This window comes from Lithobates pipiens, unplaced genomic scaffold, assembly GCF_037356315.1.
Source record: "Lithobates pipiens isolate NorthernLeopardFrog02 unplaced genomic scaffold, aLitPip1_a1.2 Scaffold_17, whole genome shotgun sequence".
Lineage (NCBI taxonomy): Eukaryota > Metazoa > Chordata > Amphibia > Anura > Ranidae > Lithobates > Lithobates pipiens.
The window spans coordinates 11709895-11727160 of record NW_027507755.1 but is presented as its reverse complement, the minus strand read 5'-3'; the positions used below and the strand labels follow the sequence as shown (position 1 = coordinate 11727160).

Here is a 17266-nt window from a genome sequence, read left to right as displayed (position 1 = left end):
TCCCACTAACAAAAATGTTGGGGCACTATTATGCCCACTGACCCTGACAATGGGGCATTATTTCTCCCACTGACATCAACAATGGGGCATTATTCCTCCCACTGGTTATGGGGCACTATTCCTCCTACTGACACCAATGATGGGGCACTGGTCCGCTCACTAACGATGGGGCACTATTCCTCCCACTGACGCCGACAATGGGCCATTATTCCTCCCACTGACACCGACAATGGGCCATTATTCCTCCCACTGACACCAATGGTGAGGCACCATTCCCCTCACTGAAACTAATTATCGGGCATTATTCCTTCCAATGACAACAACAATAGAGCATTATTCCTACCACTAATACCCATTACGGGACACTATTTCTCCTCCTACTGACCATAAATGTTATGTAAGTTTTTACTCCCACTGACCTCAGTCTGGTCCCCACGTAAAGTCTGAAGGACAGTAAACTGGCTCTTGTTTAAAAATATTTGGAAACTCCTGCCCTACACCTTTGTCCACAATGTGAGTGTGTTCTTTATGCTTGTGAAAGCTTTCACTCTTGCATTCCATGTAAGAATTGCTCCAGTGGTGTGTCACCCCTGCTGACAGGGAATCCATCTTCACCCGGTCTTCCTTCCGGGTTCGCGGGCTCCAGCCGATTGAACGGCTAAGCGGTGATGATGTCACTCCCGCATATCCACGTGGGAGTCATGGCTGCGGCACAACTCTCTCAATGGACAGCATGCTGTCCATTGAAATGGCAGTGTGCATGTGCCAGTGACATCACTGGATGCTACACATGTGCACCATTAGAGATAATTACTGTACCTACAGGTAAGCCTTTTTATAGTCTTACCTGTAGGTACAAGATAAAAAGCAGACTTTACTATCACTTGAAAGCTGAACTCTGAGCAAATTAAGACATGAATTAATCCAGCTCTGTAACCAGTAATACATCAATATTTTGTAGTGTTATTACATGGCTCAGACTGGAAGAGGAAGAAACAGTACAAGAAGCTAATCAGATCATGTGTTACCAAGGAGAATGCTGATAGGAGGTAAATGCTAAGCCCTTGTACACACGGTCGGACATTCCGACAACCAAATCCGTCGGATTTTGTCCGAAACTGTTGCATACACACACTCGGACAAAGTTGTCAGAAAATCCGATCATACTTAACGTGATGACATTATTTCGTTAGGACAGGACTACGTTCAGGCTAGTAGCCAATAGCTTTGGTCTAGGAATTTGATATGAGCATGCGTGACACTTTGTCCGGTTGGAATTCTCTACACATGATCGGACATAGTCCGATCGGATCATGTTGTCGGAAAATTTTATAGCCCAGCTGGAAAACTTGGTCCGTCGGATACTCCAATGGAAACAGTCCGATGGAGCCCACACACTGTCGGATTATCCGACAACACGGTCCTATCGGACATTGTCCATCGGAATGTCTGACCGTGTGTACAAGGGCTAAGTGATAGAAAGATATGCTCAGGGTCGGGGGGAAGAGGTGGGTGGGAGGGTCAGCTGCCCTGGGCGCAATGATTTATTGTAGGGAGACTTTCTTCTGTCATAAGGCTGACAGGAGTAGTGACAGCAGTAGTGATTTTTGACAAGCAAGAGGCTGCTGTGCATAGGATCTCTTTGGATTGCACATCATAAGTGGCTGGGGGGGGGGGGGGGGGTCAATTTGACATCTTTGCCCTGGGCACTCTACGGCCATGTCCCGGCACTGGTTTTGGCTTAGCCTATCGCTGTGCTGCTTCTACTCTTGCTGTCCAGTTGCAGGCTTGGAGGGATCTAGGACGACCTGGACTTAGAGGGCTGACTGAGGTTGATCTCAAACTGAAGACATCAAGTGGCAAAGACAAAGTATTGCGGGAAAAATATATGGATTGAAGGTGATTATTGCAGCAAAGCTGATTTTGTTATTTTATTGTTTAATGGGTCATTCTTTTTTTTTTTTCTTGTTATATTTGGCTGGAGTTTTGTTTTAAGAACAAGCACCAGCTATTCATAATCAAACATTTTCTGTAACATCTGAAGTGACGCCTGTAAGCATATGCTTATCTCAAAAGTCTCAGAATCCTCACCAGGCATCAGCGAACATCTTGTACCTTTTCATTGGCTAGATTCAAGGGCACGGTACTTGTGAACCTGTGAACAATGCACTCATTATTTGTGATTTTGCATTTGTAATTGCCCTTTATTTCAGATCACTGCAAATGCAATTTTTTTGTATCTGCCCTTGACAGTAAGTGCTGCAGACCAGAAAATTATGTTTTGATTTTGTCTTTCTTCGTGTGCAGGGACAGAGTTTGAATACCCAAAAATGGGCCCAGATTTTTTTTTCTCAAACAAAAAGATTTTTAGTAAACACAAAATAAAAGGCATACATTCTCCACAGTAAAATTGTATCCGTAAGGACTGTAGATATTAACATATAAGGAATGAATACATTGTCCACCACATTTGAAATATGATCATAGTCCTTACCCACACATTCAAAGAAAGCCTTACTGAACACCTTGGGGTACTGTTGAGCCAGCACCACTATGTCCTCCCTAAATTGCCCTGTAGATAGATTATCAATTGTTAGAATATTCTATCCATAACCAGGTCTATCGGGGCTACACCCGGTACCTCTAGCCATGGGGACCATAGTTTCTCAAACTTGCCTCGTTTGCCTCTATGTTGATAGATAAGCTTCTCTAGGCGGATGGTTTCACCCATTTGGGTAATCCATTCTTTCATTTTGGGAGGTTCTGTAGACTTCCAGTGCCTCAGAATCATTTTGGGGGCTTGAAAGAGGGCCCTAGCAATAGTCTGTTTAGGGATCTCCTCTATTGAGAGATGGGCCCATGTTTTAATATTGCAGAGAATAGCAGGGGCATAGTCATAATGAGTCAGAATAGGGCCTCCTCCAGACTTTTGCCAGAAGGTTGGAAGTGCACAATAATACAGAATATTATGTTTTGTATTCTGCAGCACTATAATGACATCTTTACACACGATCGGAATTTCGGCCAACAGCAAAAATGATGAGAGCTTTTCATCGGAAAATGCAACCGTGTGTTTTCTCCATCGGAATTTATTTGGCCGAATTCCCGCCAGCAAAAATTTGAGAGCATGTTCTCAATTTTTCCGACAGAAAAACTTTCTATCGGAAATTCTGATTGTATGTATGCAATTCTGACGCGCAAAAACTTACGCATGCTCAGGTTCAACTACGAGATGGAAGCTATTGGCTACTGGGCATTGAACTTCCTTTTTATAGTCCCGTCATACGCGTTGTACGTCACCGCGTTCTTGACGGTCAGAATTTGGTGTGACCATGTGTATGCAAGACAGCTTGAGCGAAATCCCGTCAGAATTCCGTCGGGAAAACCATCAGAGCTTTTTCCAACCAAAATTCCAATCGTGTGTACGCGGCATAACTGTTCCCTTCATTAGAAACACTCAATATTTGGAGGAGTGTGACCATCGATGGGCTGATGGTCAGGTGCCGACAAACATTTGGCCAAAGGATACAGTAGTAACATTACAAGCCAAAGATGGGGAGATGGGACCTAGATATAACAAGTGGTGGGGCACCTGCCTGTCCTTGCCTACTGATAGTACTTGTTGTGGAGCCACCAGCATTCTTCACCCAGAGCTGGCTGACACGTCAGTGTCGCACATCAAATCTTTGTTCATTTTTTTTCTCAATAAAAAGAATGGACTAATCATTGTCCATATGCATAGAGATTTTATTATGCGTTGGATAACCGCTATGTTCAATAATGAAGGCTTCTGATGCTCAAAAACCTAGGATTTATGCTCTCTAATTAACTTCTACATCACCCCATTATTGTGTTTGACATTCAAATCTTTTTGAATCTCTGGCTGTTTTCATTTTCAACATCATTCTTTGTCTGTCTATGAACAAAAATACTTTTAATTACTAAGTCAGATGTCAGGCCAGTGATCTTGTGGATGGCGAGAACTAGGATCGCTATGTGGGACACAGAAGAGAAAATAAATAAGTGCATGCTTGTATGTGTCACTCCAATGCCGAGGTGGTGCTCTCTGCCTAGCGACTTAAACTGACGCATTTCAGGGAAGCAGCAACACATACAAGCAGGTGAGTGTTTTCTTTGAACATTCTAGTGGTCTTGTCAATGGTGAATTCTCACCAGCAACAGGATTAATGATGTGACTTTGGCCGTGGCTACATTCACATGGCCGCATGGGGTGTTCACTGGTGTAAGTCAGTAGATTCTTGTCCCCATACAAAGAAATTAAGGGTAGTGATTCGTACTCTAATGGGTCCTTTATCTGCTATTGACTGTTGTAAGTGCAGGTAGAGAAAGGGCTTGTCTCAGCTCCATAGAAATCAACACGGAAAGAAAGGAAATCCCAAGAGTTGCACATCACACAAAAGCCTTGTACAAAGAATAGAAGCAGCCTCAGCCTATACTCCATCCAGGCCACTGACGCATTTTACCCAGCCGACAGAGCTTAGTCATGGGAAGTAAGTAATTAAAGGGGTGGGAAACCCTTGAGGTTTTTCACCTTAATGCATTCTATGTATTAAGGTGAAAAACCTTCTGTCATGCAGCAGCCCCCCCCCCCAGCCCCCTCTTTTACTTACCTGAGCCCCGTAATTCCCACAATGGGAACGAGCGCACCAGCTTCGGCCAGTGTCACGTGCCCTGATTGGATAGATTGATAGCAGCACACCCATTGGCTCCCACTGCTGTCAATCAAATCCAATGATGCTGGCGCCGGGGGGCGGGGCCGAGTCCTGCCGTCTGTGTCAATAGACATAGCTCCGAACTGTCCCTGATTTGGAACAATGTTCCTCATTCCTCCTCATTTGTTTCTCATTTTAGTCTGATCTATATAGATTTATCTATCAAAAAGTGTTTTCCAGCACTAAACCTTTCACCTGATTTCTAAATTGCTGCATTTTTTAATTCCAAGAGCCAATATGAAGGAATAGTAGTGGTAAAAAAAGCAATTGTGGGTTTACCTAACTTTGTTTTTTCATACAACTCTCCTTTAAGGGGGTGTGGCTAGGGGCGTGTTCTATGCCTGAATACTTCTGCTGATAGGTGTCCCTCAAATGGTTGGGAGGTATGCATTAGATGCAGCAGCAGAACTCGGAAGCGTGCCCACACGGGTGTCCCGAAGGAGAGCGCTTCTCCAATGGGCCACTAGAGAAGAGAAGGAGCCACCAGCACCGCTGAGGGACCCCAGAAGAGGGGGATCAGGGCCACTCTGTGCAAAACCAACTACACAGAGGAGGTAAGTATGACATGTTTCTTATTTAAAAAAAAAAGAAGCAAAAAACGAGGCTTTAGTAACCCTTTACATTCTTGTCAGCAGTTCTAAATGCTGTTTGTACACAGCATATGCAACCAGCAGCAGCTGTCAGTGACGGCTGCCAGATTTGTACCCTGTGCAGATCAATGGCCAGTGCCACCACTGTTCACATGTAACTGTGCATATGAGTTGTTACATGCAGATGGAGCCTCTGCACGACCAGTGTGCATCCAGGCTTAGTTTGTCTGGAGTTTTGGCCACGTACAAGCTGGCCACAGCTAATCGGCTCGTTTGAATGTAGCCATAACACAGTGTTGCTGCATCCAGAGGCTGCATTTAGCCACCTCTGAGTGCTGCAAATTATACGGTGCCCCCCATGCGCCTCTACAGTATTACAAAATAATTTTATTACAAACTATCTCAGCAAGAAGCAAGATAGGGATGAGAGCTTAACTCAAACACAACATAGTGCCTTTAGAGTGGTATTAAATTCAAAACCAAAAATGTATTATATTGCCCCTTACCGTTCATTGGATGTGGTGTGATGCTGCAGCTGTCCCCCTCCAGCTCTAATCCAGACAACTGAGAGATCACATGACCGCTGATTCCGCTGACTCTGAGCAATGAGCAGTGACTGCACTAGTCACTTTATTTATTACACTTCATTAAATTAAGTCACAATATTTAATTTAGGAACAACGCTCCATTTTTTAAAATATATATACTTTGGTGACTGTCAGTCACCTGCTCTCTGCTCTGCCCCACCAGCACTCACTGGAACGCTGTGTCGGGGAGGTGGCGGGAGCAGGTGGCTCTGACTCTAAGCTGCACACTCAGCGGCTGAGCCAGCTGCCAGTCAGGCATCCTTGAGGGGGATCCTTCTGACAGAACTGATCCAGGCTCAGAAAAGGTTGCAACCATATAGTTGGGATTCACCCACATGCCTGGACCTGCACCCAGCTCGGTCTCTCAGCAAATCGCAGAGAGCCTGAGCTGGCCACTCCCGCAACCCCCCGACCCAGCGCTCCAGTGAGCATGGGGGGGCAGAGTAGAGAGCTGTAGATAGCTGGAGACTGACAGTCACCAGCTTTCCACTCTGCCCCCCCCCCTCACTGGAGTGCTGGGCCTGGGGGGGTCGTGGAAGTGGCCGGCTCAGGTTCTCGTTGACTTGCTGAGAGACTGAGCTGTGCAGGTCCAGGCATGTGGGCGAATCCCGACCATATGGTTGCAACCTTTTATGAGAACTGAGCGATTGGCGGTGTTTGATTGCTTGGTTCTCAGTGTTAGAGCCGGCGGGGGGACAGATGCAGGATCCACCTAAGTAAGTATGATTCTTAAAGAGGAAGTAAATCCTGATAGGTTTTATTTCCTCTTTTGCTCCCTGCAAGGCCTGCAAATAAAAATCACAATAGGCTAGTATGCATTGCATACTAGCCCTTTGTATGACACTTACCTGCAAACGAAGCCCCTATTGTCCCCTGTGCAGGTGCATCCATCTTGGCCTCTCTTCATGCCAGGGCCGCAGATTCCAGCTCTGTGACTGGCCAGAGCCGCGTGACGTCACTCCCGTGCATGCGAGTGGGAACTGTGAGTCACGGCGCACGCTGGGGAAGAAATGGCACGGTGGTCCGTTTCTTCACAGCGCATGCGCCGGTGACGACATCAGAGCGATACAAGTGAAATATCTCCTAAACTGCACACTTTAGGAGATATTTCCACTACCTATAGGTAAGTCTTATTCTAGGCTTACCTTTAGGTAAATGTCACACAAAAGGGTTACAACCACTTTAAATAAACACAAATCCCATTCTTCTCTTTTAAGGTTGCTATGAGATGAGTCGTGGCAATTTTAATGATTCCATTGCCGAGAATGGGCTGCAACTTGTCATGCGATTTGGAACTATCAAAGCACGCGAGAAATGGCACCGGTGTGAATGGGGGCTTAGACAGAGACAATCATACCTTATAACACCATTGCTTTGGATGTGCCAGATCACAGCTGGTCGTGCTCCATCAAATCTTTTTTCATCTTTTTTTTTTCTATAAACGCAGAGTTCGCTCTTCCATAGGTTTCACATGATTGAATATACAGTGGTCCTTCAAGGCAGCATTAAGCGGAGTAAATTTAGCCACATCAGCTCAGCAGAAAAGTGCCCCAGGAGCAATTATTTTATAATATTGAAAAAGTGAATATTTTTGGCAAAAAGCAATAATGGTGTGCAGAGTCTTATCCATGGTAACCAATCAAATTTCAGCTTACTTGAGACAAAACAAGGAAAAACAACATTGATTAGTTCCTATGGGTTTTTTTTTTTTGTACCCTCTTAAATAAAACAGTATCAGATCATTTGTCATTTCTCCCTTGTGGTAGGTGTGAGATTTAATTCTGTTAACATCAAATGCAGTAAACCCAGGCAGTAAATTATGGATTTCATCCTGAGATCCCCTCATCTTCAGCTGGAATTGTGTTTTCCCCTGAAAAGTATTCCTTCTATAATATCGACACAATAAAGGACCACAAATGTCCGCCAGATTCCATTTATCCATTAGTTGCCAGCTTGCGCCTGGAGGCAAAGAAATTACATCTTTCAAATACCAAAATCCCCGTTCCATCCCTTGTCCTAAAGCCATACATTTCTTCTAGTATGTGTTTCATTTATGTTAAGGACACATGGACGGCGTAATCCTTTTGTGCGGAGTCTAGTCTAGTGCATAGGAATGAAATCAGAGGAGAGAAGGGTTCCAAGGCGAGGAGACGCCATGTAAGTGGGGCGATGTGGCTCCCTCCTGCCCCCACAGGGGTTAATTAAAACCTCAGCATATTGGAGGGAGGGAGGGAACTGGAAACAAAGCATACACTTGCAGTTTCTTTTTGATTGCTGGTGGCAATCTTAAGAAGCCTTTGGATACTACTTAGCATTTAAAAGGACAGATCCCGGGGAGATCTTTGAGGTGGTGCGGCAGTGCGTTGGGGGGGATGGGCACCTTTGAAAACCTTTCAACTGGAAACTGTGTACAGTGATGGGAGAAGCATGAAAGAAGTTTGTGGGGAGTAGTGACATGCTGAACTAGTTTCCTCATCGTCTGATGTTGTTGTGTCTCTCGTTCTATTTACCGTTGTTCTGTGCCTTGCACTCCAGCATGAGCATTTTTGGCATGGGCGCCAAACGTCTGTTATGCTTCTCAACTTTTTAAGGTGAGGATAAGGTTTTTTTTTATGTAGTGCCAAACATTTTAGGCAACAGACAAACTCTTTGTGTATTTTGCTTTTTTATAGATGGCATTTTTTTACAGCATTATGATGGAATCCACAGTCTAATGCCCCGTACACACGATCGGATTTTCCGACAACAAATGTTCAATGTGAGCTTATTCGTGGAAAGTCTGACCGTGTGTATGCTCCATCGGACTTTCCGCCAGCAAATGTTGGCTAACAGGTTCTCAAATTTTTCCACCAACAAAAGTCCACACAGGCTTGGAATCAAGTATGAGACGGAGATATAACTAGCGCTTGTAATGGAGATATCACGTACATCTTGTACATCACTACGTTCATAAATGTTGGCTAACAGGTTCTCAAATATTCAGCCAACAAAAGTCCACACGGAATCAAGTACGAGACGGAGATTTAACTAGCGTTCGTAATGGAGATATCACGTACATCTTGTACGTCACTACATTCATAAATAATGGCCAAAATTTGTGTGACCGTGTATATGCAAGACAAGTTGGATCCAAAATCCTTTGAACAAAAATCCACAGTTTTGTTGTCGGAAAGTCCGATCGTGTGTACGGGGCATAATGTTCCTACATACCCACAACACAGGAGGTCCAACTAGGAAAGAGCCAAGTGCCTACCAGTGCTTTTTCATTGGGGATTAGGAGAGAGAAACGGAGGCCACACGAAGGAAGCACATAAAAACTCCATGCAAATATCCTTAGCAGCAATCAAGACCAGAATTTCCATATCTCCTAAATCAGAGATGAGAAGGGACAAATTTTAAAAGAAAGTATGTAGAAAAAGAACACACCCTGCCATACACCTAATTACACGACCATGTAGAATTAATACACAACATTTTTTTATTGGTTAAACGCGCTAGTACTTGTAGGCATGTGCAGTCTGCTTTCTCCATTGCAGGTGGTGCTCATCTGCAGGGGAAATGCAAGTGGAGGACGGAGTCAAGAGAAACCTGGTTCCTCGGTGGTTTCCTCTGTCACAGCAGTCATCTTGGGTCAGGCAGAGTCTATTTAAGACCCTGGCTCCTGAGCTTGGCACGCATTTTGTGAGTGGCTAGAGTAGAGACAGGTCACCCGTCTGTCATGGACAGTGCTTAGCGTTCTTGAGAAGTAGTGAAAGTGCAGGGACATGCCATCCTTTTTGGAAGCCTTTCCCTTTGGGTGCAGGCCAGTCAGGCCAGATTCCACTCCTCGAGACAGACTCTGTCGCAACTTGGTCCACCACTCTACTGCCACTTTGCTGTTACAACTTCTGAGTTCTCCTGCCAATTACAATATATTCTAGTTATTGCACTGCAGTTTTTTTTCTGCTGCTTCATGGTGCACCTTTCCACATACTTTTTGGCCACTACTATGATAGCTTTTCAGTGTAACACATGCAATATTTTAGAGTAGCCATTCCCCAACCAGGGTTCTTTCAGAAGTTGTTAGGGGTTCCTTGAGTAGTAGTTGATTGACCTCTCATCTGCACGGGCCAGTGTCACGTGGAGGAGCCAGCAGCATAACATAAATAATCTTTTTAGCTGCCTATAAGAGTGGCATACTGACCACTATTGAAAGGGGCTATTTTTACCACTGGCTATTGCTGTAAGGGGGATATTCTGTCCAATGCCCATCAATGAAAATTACAATTTCCCACTGATCTCTGATGATTTGGTTTTAGCAAGGGTTCTCAAGGCCTGAAATTTATTTTAAGGGTCCTTTTTGAGTAAAATGAATGAGCAGGGCTCATTTTGAGTTTGGGTGAAGGAATTTTTCTAATCCAGCACTCTTATTATTATTATTATTATTATTCAGGATTTATATAGCGCCAACAGTTTGCGCAGCGCTTTGCTCTTAGTAGTTAAAGACATTTTTTATAGAGGTGTATGCATCTTTCCGAAAAGAGGAACAACTAAGGAAGAGTGAGGGATTTAAAAAGAGAATGTGGCGACATGATTACAACCTTTAAATACATGACGGAGGTGAATGGCAAGATGAAGAACACAAGGACATGACTTCGAACCAGCAGGTGGAAAGTTCAAAACTAACCTTATAAAGCAGGGGTGGACAAACTGGGACCCTCCAGCTCTTGCATAGCTACCAGTCCCATCATGCCTCTGGGAGTAATTGTAACTGCCAGCCTTGCAATGCCTCATGGGAAATATAGTTCCACAACAGCTGGAGGACCCCAGGTTATCTACACCTGTTATAAAGTATTATTAAACCAAAAGAGTAGTTGATGCTTGGAATAGACTTTCAGCAGAGGTAGTGAGTCAGGCAACAGTACGGGGATTCAAACATGCTTGGGACAAACACTAGGCTATAATAATATAGCAAAAAAAAAAAAAAACACCCCAAAACCAACAAAAAACAAAACAAAAAACAAATTGATCACTTGGTCTTTTTTTTCTGCCATCATTTTTTATGTTTCTCTAGTTCTTCTAAATGAGAGACAATAAGGAGCTATGCATTCCAGCAGTAGAAGGCAGGGGTGCTAACCATTTAGTCCCCATGCTGCTCTGGTTGACCTTGTTATACTTCTGCCATTGTCACAGTTCACATCAATCCCTAGTGTTGGGGCTGTGACAGTTCTGAAGATTTTTTTTTTTTTGTGCTTTGAATTTCTTTTGTCCTTTTGTTTTTGAGAGATTGGACAATGGAATGCTTCCTATTTTAAGGTTGTTTAATTGAGTTTTTATATCCTGTTTATAATAAGTACACTTCATTCCAGACCGATATCTATTGAAGATAGGTTTTCAATTTTATATGTATATATACACAGTTCAGGACATGGGAATATAGCAGTGTTGTTGTCAAGAACAGTATGGAAGATTGAAGCAGATTTATGACAACTGGAATAGTTACATATATAATATACAATTCCTTTTATATACATATAGGGGTTGATATACTTAGGCTTGGTTTCCACTAGCGCAACTTGCCATGCGACTTGGGACTGCAAAGTCGCATGACAAGTCATACCCCATGATTTCCAACGAGTACCGTTTATATCTGTGCTACTTCAAGTCGCAGCAAGTTCAAAGTAGTCCCTGCACTACTTTGGTCCCACTTTGATGCGACTTGAGGTCCATAGACCTCAAGAATACACAGGCATTGCTTCAAGTCACATCACATTTGCAGCAAAATCGCGTTACTCAGGTGGCAATAGTGGAAACTTAGCCTAAAACTAGAGAGTGCAAAATCTGATGCAGCTCTGCATAGAAACCAATCAGCGTCAAGGTTTTTTTGTCAAAGCTTAATTGAACAAGCTGAAGTTAGAAGCTGATTGGCTACCATGCACAGCTGTACTTTCCATTTTCAACCCCTTTGTTTTACAAATAAACATTTAAAGATAAACTCTAGGTAGATATAAAAGACACAAACTAAAACAACTCTGTAATAATTATTACATCAGTTAATTTAAGCAACATATATATACCTGAGAATTTAAGAATCAGAGAGGTGAAGGACGCACAGGTCCACAGAATGAATGAAGAATGAGCAGGGGAATGCTTGCGCTGCTGGTCCTCGAGTACAGCTTCCTCTCCAGGAAGGAGAACAATGAGCACTGCAATGAAACTAGCAGTCAAAAGCAGTATTTCTCTGCAGATATACAGCTATGAGATGCAAGGCATGGGAAGTGCACTTTCCCCAATCGTCTTTCAGGACAGCCACCTTTGAGAGACACTGGCTCCTCCCCTCTTAGGAAACACCGCCTTCATTTTCATGATTTAAGCCTCCTCCTCCCTTCGTTCCTCAGTTATGGTGTTTCCTCCGGTGGGGAGACACCGCTAAGGAACCTTAGCTGAATCAGTTGGAGAGACTGAAGCTATCCGAGCGGAGCTCTGGCCCCACTCGGCAGTCCGATCGTATATCGGTCTACTTTCGGCAGTCCGGCCAGCTGGTAAGCTGAATTTTCGTACTGACCATACACTTAAAAAATTTAACATAAACTTTGCTTGGGGAAAGCAGGAAGTTTTTAGAGGCTCATCCCTTCGTTCGCCCAGGAGGGTGCTTCAACGGGATAGGCAGTCCGGTCAGCTGGGGAGCTGAATTTTTGGACTGTCCATACACTCTAAACTTCGCTTGGGGAAAGCAGGAAGTTTTTAGAGGCTCATCCCTTCGTTCGCCCGCAGGAGGGTGCTTCAACGGGATAGGCAGTCCGGTCGGCTGGGGAGCTGAACTCTGTACTGACCTTTTTTACACGCACTCTAATCTTCGCTTGGGGAAAGCAGGAAGTTTTAGGGAGGTCCATCCATTTGTTTTCGCCCAGTGGGGCGCTGCAACAGGACGTCCTAGGTCCCCCTGTGTTTGCAGTCGGCTTGGAGCTGGAGGCCGGACCAGATGACGGGCGACGTCAGTTCTGGTGGGGGCGGACGTCTTCGTTGAACCCGCGTCTTCCGGTTCCGGACGCGGACGGAAGGAGGACCAAGCGTTCGGCTGGTGCAGCCTCTCTTCTAAGTTGCACAGGTAGCTTTGGAGGCACGTTCGTACCACTCTTCCTCAACAGGAGAATGTCCGAAGCAGTGGCTTCAGGAGCTCCAGGAGTAACGGCACCAGCCACTCAAAGGTAAAAGCCCTGGCGAGGGGTTCCCTTACCTTACAACCAGTAGGTCCACTGGTGTTTTTTCCCCCTAGGTGGTCGGGGGGAAGGGCAGTGCGTCTGGGATCCAGATGGAGATTGATCCTAGGGGAGGGCACTCCCGGTGGTCCTCTTAAGTAGTGCTGGTGTTTCTTTTTTTTATGCTGCTCTTTTATCTCTATGTCTCAGAAGCCTACGGCCACATCACCCTGAATGCGCTCGATATCATCTGATCTCGGATGCTAAGCAGGGTCGGGCCTGGTTAGTACCTGGATGGGAGACCGCCTGGGAATACCAGGTGCCGTAGGGGACATGAGCAAATCTCCCCTTGGTTCTAGGAGGGAGCGTCCTTCATATAGAGCCTCTTTGGGGGAATCCCTGGTTCAGGGCACTTGGTAAAGAGTGTATTGAAGCACCGGTTAGCTCAGTCAGACCTTTAACCTAAGGGTTCAGGGTCAGGTCCCTGTTTGAGCGCCATCAGGAAACAGGCAGCAGAACACGGTGCATATCTGGCGGCTTCTGTGAAAGTTCCAGTGGCCTCAGCTCCAGAGCACTCTTTCACCAGCACAGCAGAGTGTTCCACCTAACCCGATGGATGTTCCTCCTGCAGGTTAAGGGAGAGTCTAGAGGGTTCCAGAGAGGAAGTTGAGGAAGAAGTTGACAGTGCCGTCTCAGACTCTCAAGGGAATCTGATGGTGAGGGCTTGGGTGGGGAACCCAAAAAGAACCTCACGATGTAAACTTCCCCCTGGATGAAGTGGATAAGCTCTTGGGAGCTATTCATACCACTTTAGGCATACAAAAGAAAAAGAAGGCATTGTCACCCCACGATCAGATGTACTAGGGCCTGGGGGAAGCGGGTGTTCCCGGTTCATGGCGTCTTGATCGATGCCATCAGAAATGGCGGGGTCCCGAAGGAAAACCTTTCTTTTCTGGTGCATTAAAACAAAGGTTTTTTCTTGGGCGGAAGAGGAAGCTCTTGTCTGGAATAAAATCTCCCAGGTTAGAGGCTACCTTTCTTCAGATGTCCAGGCATACTGACCTGTCCTCGGGGACATGGGAATACTTTCAGACCCTATGGTTTGAAATGATGGACTCACTTCTGAAGGATGCATGGGTTTTTTTCTCTTAAGAAAATATCTAAGCCTGCCATAGCGGCCACAGGGGTGGCTCATAATATGAAGTGTCGGCTTAGCCAGATTAATGCATGAAGCAATGACGGCAGAGGAGACTTTCTATCCTCCTTTCCCACGCTGCTTAAGGAGTTGGCATACGCTGCTTCGATTCAATCCAGGCGAATGTATGCAAGATCTTCAGCTCTGACCAACTCAGCCTGGAGGGCCTTAAGGCTGAAGACATGGCAGGGGGTCAAGGTGTCCAATGCAAAAGCTCTGTGTAATCCTTTTTTACTGGAGACCTGCTGTTTTTGGCCAGGTCTTGAAGCAGTGCGAGATCGCACGGCTGATAAGATAAAGGCCGTTTCCCTTAAGAGGAAATATATAAAAAGGGGCCTTCCTCCCCCAGTGGGAGATGATCACCTCCAATTAGTTTGTAATGAGGATCATCAGAAGAGGTTACCGTTTGGAGTTTTTTAGAACTCCCCCCTGTTTGAGACTCCTTGTCACTGAGCTGCCAAAATGTGCCCTTCTTTCCTCTTCAGGAGTTAGAGGAACAGGAAGTGGTAATACAGGTCCCAGCAGGATAGATAGGAAGGGCTCCTATTCTCACATTTTTGTGGTTCACAAGCCTTTGGAAAAAGTTCAGGCTCATCCTGAACCTGAAGCGTCTGTGTGTCTTAGTCACCTACAGACGGCTTTCGTTGGTTTTGGTCACTGGGTGAGGGCACCTCCTCCACCAAAACTGTTTCAGGGCATGGATAGTAAGGATGCATACCTGCATATTCCCATCGCAGAGAACCACCAGCGTTTCCTTAGGCTGGCAGTGATAACTTCTGTAGGGGTGCTACACCTTCAGTTCAAAACAGGACGGGGACTCCTGGCTTCCCTTTTGGGCTATCCCTTTCCTCCTCGTATCTTCACCAAAGTGATGGTAGAAGTTCTGGCATTCCTGCGTCTCAGGGGAGTCTCGGTGATCGTGTGTCTTGACGATCTTCTCCTGTTTGTACCTTCTCTGGCGCAGTCGATTTGGGATCCACAGGTAACAAAAGACCTGTTGGTGAGCCTGGGTTGGCCTCTGAACCTAGAGAAACCCAACCTAAATTCCTTACCAGGGGGTCACCTTCCTGGGGTAGGTGCTGGGCTCAACAGAACAAAAGGTCTTCCCTCCTTGGAGAAGATCCAGAAGATAGACAAAACACTGTTGTTTTCTCCAGGGCAACCGTCAAAAACTCAGGCAGGTTGAGTTTACTGACAGCCACGCTCCTAACAGTTCAGTGGACGGGGTCATGTTACCGTCCTCTGCAAACTATTTATCTTGAAGGTTTGGGACCACAGTCAGGGGTCTTGGGACTTTTTGGTTTCGGTTCCAACTCAGGTAAAGAGGTCCCTTTGGGAAAGGGAGCACGTTTGTTACAAGACCTAGAATGGAGTTTGCCAGTATCCAGGGCAGTTACAACCGATACGAATGGCTTAGGTTTGGGTACACACCTAGACTCCTGTTTGGTACAGGGTACCTGGGAGAGGAAGGAATCTAAGAGATCCTCAAATTGGAGGGAGTTGAGAACAGTAGATCTGGTTCTCAGGACCTTTCAGAGAGTTCTCTGGAGACTTCATGTAAGAGTCATGGAAACAATCCCTTGGCAGTGGCTTACGTCGACAGGACGGGGACTCCTGGAGCGGATCCTTATGGGTCCTAGCGAAGGCCATCCTCAGATGGGCCGAATATTAAAATCCTGTCTTTCCAGTGATCTGTTTGAAAGGAGAGCAAATTCTGATATTAGATTTCCTCAGAGCAACCAGGTTCTCAAGCAGGAGGTTTTTCGAACGGATCACCCAGAGTTGGGGGATTCCTTGGATAGACCTCTTTTTTTCTCAAGGGAAAACGCAAAGGAAGCCATCTCCTGTTCCATGAACAGGGGAGAGGGGAGGTCGGGAGCAGACATACTAAAGCACAGAGTTAGGGTTTCTCTAAGTGCTATGCTTTCTCCCCTCCCGTTCTGATTCCTGCAGGGTCAGGGAAGTTTTCAGGTGGAGATTACTACATGTTTTCTAATCACACCTCTTGGGCCCAAGAGGCCGTGGTTCTCCATTCTGAAGGGTCTGTCAGTGGAATCCCCCCGGGTTTTCCCGGTCTAAGAGTGTCTCCTTTCCCAGGGTCCAATCTGCGGTCCCCAGGTGGATCCTTGCAGCTTGGCTACTGAGAAGGAATTGCCGAAGGGCAAAGGGGTCTCAGACTGTTTAATAGCCACTCTTCTGAATTGCAGGTAAATAGAAACTCAGACCATTTTCTTGAAGGTATGGAGGCGGTTCAACAGCTGGTGCTCAGAGAACTCCTTCAATGTGCACAGCCTTGTAGCCGTTCTAGAGTTCCTGCAGTCAGGGGCAGATAAAGGTTTAGCCCCATAAACATTAAAGAGTCAGGTTTTCGCTTTTAGCGTATTCCTGGAAGGGCATTTAATATCAGACCTTGGTATAGTAAGGTTCTTAGAGCCTTAAGTAGGCAAAGACCAAGCCTTTGGTCGTCCCCTCCCCAGTCGGGGTCGCTCATTCGTTTTACAGGTTCTCACAAAGAACCTTTTCAGCAATTAGAATCTGGCTTGTTATGGTTGATTACTCTCAAAACTGTTTTTTTGGTGGCGATCACTACGGCAAGGAAAGTGAGTAAACTCCGCAGACAAAGTGGGCTGGTGCGTCTCCTGAACAGATCTGTAGAGCCGCAACGTGGTTCAAGTTTTCTATGTTCGTGAAGCGCTATAGATTGGATCTTCTCTCAGCCAAAGACCAAGCCCTTTGGTCACAAGGTGCTGCAAGCAGTAGGTCCCACCCTAAGACAAGGTACTCGCTTATCCTCTCAAAGGTGGCTGTCCTGAAAGACGATTGGGGAAAAATGGAATTACGTACCGGTAATGTCCTTTTCCAGGAGTCTTTCAGGACAGCACCGGTTCCCACCCAAGTTTTTTGCAGATCATCGGGAACTCATCACATGAGACCGTCAGGTAAGACTAAAAGTTTATCTGTTTGACGTGTTCTTGTGTCTCCC

The 17266-nt window shown here is 45.6% G+C and overlaps 1 protein-coding gene and 1 pseudogene across 6 annotated transcripts in view; both read left to right on the top strand.

The window, feature by feature from the left end:
- FAT3 (FAT atypical cadherin 3) overlaps positions 1 to 17266 on the top strand; it is a 994495-nt gene that overhangs the window by 354656 nt on the left and 622573 nt on the right. The gene's annotated exons all lie outside the window — the stretch shown is intronic.
- On the top strand, positions 13301 to 13419 carry LOC143986623 (5S ribosomal RNA; annotated as a pseudogene).